The sequence below is a fragment of the Berghia stephanieae genome, chromosome 8 (genome assembly GCF_034508935.2).
Source record: "Berghia stephanieae isolate SIO BIC M18660-M18661 chromosome 8, UCSD_Bste_1.3, whole genome shotgun sequence".
Lineage (NCBI taxonomy): Eukaryota > Metazoa > Mollusca > Gastropoda > Nudibranchia > Aeolidiidae > Berghia > Berghia stephanieae.
This window is the reverse complement of record NC_088367.1, coordinates 34,169,745-34,172,244: the sequence shown is the minus strand read 5'-3', so window position 1 is coordinate 34,172,244 and position 2,500 is coordinate 34,169,745.

Genomic DNA, 2,500 nt, shown 5'->3' with positions numbered 1-2,500 from the left:
TATACAGAGGTTATTCTGGATGATGATTCATCATGTTCATCAGATTGCTTCAGCAATAGAGAATACAATGGTCGGATCAGTTGCGGCCGGTGTAAACGCTGGTTACATTTATATTTTAAAAAACTAATGCTCGGACAGCGAGCGTGATACCGTTGACGCCCTTGACGAGGAAGGGCTCAATAAGTATTCAAGTTGATGTTTGTTAAATAAAAAGCATATATCTGCATCCATGTCTTGTTCTTATCTTTGTTACTATCTTCATAATTCTTTGCCAGCTAGACATTGTACAGCGCCTCGAGCGAGAATTTTAAGCTGATTTGTTTTTTTGTTTTTTTTTTTAACGAATTAATGATAGTCTTATTTACTGTATTTACGATGATATCATTTACAGTACAGCATTTCTTGTTATCCATTTGAGCTTTGTATCAAATTGTAGTGCATCAAAATAATGTTCCGTTAGTGGTAAGATCGAGTGGTCGGTAAGGGGCCGGGCTTTGGTCGGTAGGGGAACGATGGAAATCAATATGGTCGATAGGGAAAAAAATATATCACAAATCTAACATAACTAGAACATGGATAATAGTTCTTGCAGGGGAAAAGTTAGTTGCCAACCCAAACCATGTCTTCAGATTTTGCGACATTGTTATGATGCTTGTTTTGGACAGATTATTTCCCTTGTTCTCATATTATGTCATGACAATGTTCTGAGCGGACGGTAGGGGACGGAGCGACTCTAGGCACAATAATACTATTATACAAATATAATATATTATGCAAATTAATTGCGTTACGAAACAGCTCTATAAGTAAGATATCCAGTTCTCAACCGAGAACAAGACTTTCCATCAAGCATAGTATGCATGCGGTATGACTTTTTCGCAGCCAACTCTTTTTTTCCACATTGTAGTTGTGTGCAACTATTTTTATCATTCCAAAAAAAGACTATTACAGGGCAGCCGCTTTGTTCGAAAGACTTTTTGAAGCGCTATATTAAGTTAAAGATCAGATTTATTGTCATTAATTCCTTCCTGAGCACATTCCTTCGAAAATTGTTCTTCTACGCAAAGATCCCTTCGTTTTGGATTAACTTATATTCGTTATTTATACCCATTTGGTTTTAAGAAGAACCTGATTTTACTGCAACAAAATATTCTAAAATATTAGGCTCCCTTCGGTCCCTTGTAAAAATAAAAATAATAAAAAGTATCCTGGCCATAATTGTAAGGACATAACAAATAGGTGAAGTCATTGGATGGGTATGGGAGCGTTCACATATTATGTCAACACTTTGGGGGGGAGGGGGGTCTGCCAAATGTTGACAAGTGTTGACATGGGGGGGGGGGGGGGGGGGGGGGTTCATACCCAAGATTATGTCATCAAAAATTTGGTTATACAAATAGAATAAAAACACACCCAAGAAAAACACTGTAAAAGTTGAAACGGATTAGTAACATATATGTTATTATTCGGATAGGACATCAGTCTTCACAAATTACTTTTTACCAGATCAGGTGATCCACCTACACCTATTCACTGCTGGGTGGACAGGGGGCCCCGAAAACAAATGTGGCTGCGATGGGAATCAACTTGAGTTGTCAGGTCTTCAGCCACGCTCTAACAACTGAACTACCCTAAACATGTCTACATCTTCAAAATGGACATTTTTTTTTGTTAACATCGTGTAATGCTGGCTACCAGTATTGAACAGAGACAAAGAGGTATATATCAAATTTCACACCTTTTGGCACTCAGTTGTTTTTACCTCTTTTCCTCTGTTCAATAACCACCATCACATGACTTTCACGAAAAATAGTCCATTTTGATGATGTCATCATATTGGGGGGGGGGGGGTCAAGTCAATGATGACAATTGATGACATGGGGGGGGGGGGGGGTCTAAAAATGCCAATTTTTTGTTGACATAATATGTGAACGCTCCCTATAATAATAAGATTCTTGAATTCCTGCGATTGAAATTTCCAACTCGTTCCCAGTTGAGTTTGCGCACTTAAGGTCGCGCAGCGGTATTGGGAACTTGTCCGAAATTTCAAACGCAGTTGTTGAAAAGTCTTATATTGTCCATGACTTGCACGCTATATATAGCAATAATTAATTACAAGAGGTTGTCATAACTGAATAGGTAAAATTTAATCATAAAACCGCCTTCCTTCATTAGGGTATCAAGGGTATCAATATAGGCTACTTTGAAAGTATTAAATTAATGTTTTCTGAAGTACCTGAAGTATTACATAACTAAACGGGACAATTCAGCGAATGTTTAAAAAATTCGGTATGGTCCCAACCAGGAAAATAGCGATAAATCCGCGATTTAAAGGCGGGTGTCGATAAACGCGAGAAGAGGAAGGAACTAGCTTCTCATCGCTTTTCTCTCGTTTGTGACCAAATTAGTATTAGATGTAGTTGTTGAGTTGATTATTGGAAAGGCAATAGGTATTAAAATGTTGAAACATTGCTTTGACGTTATAATATTAATGATCTCA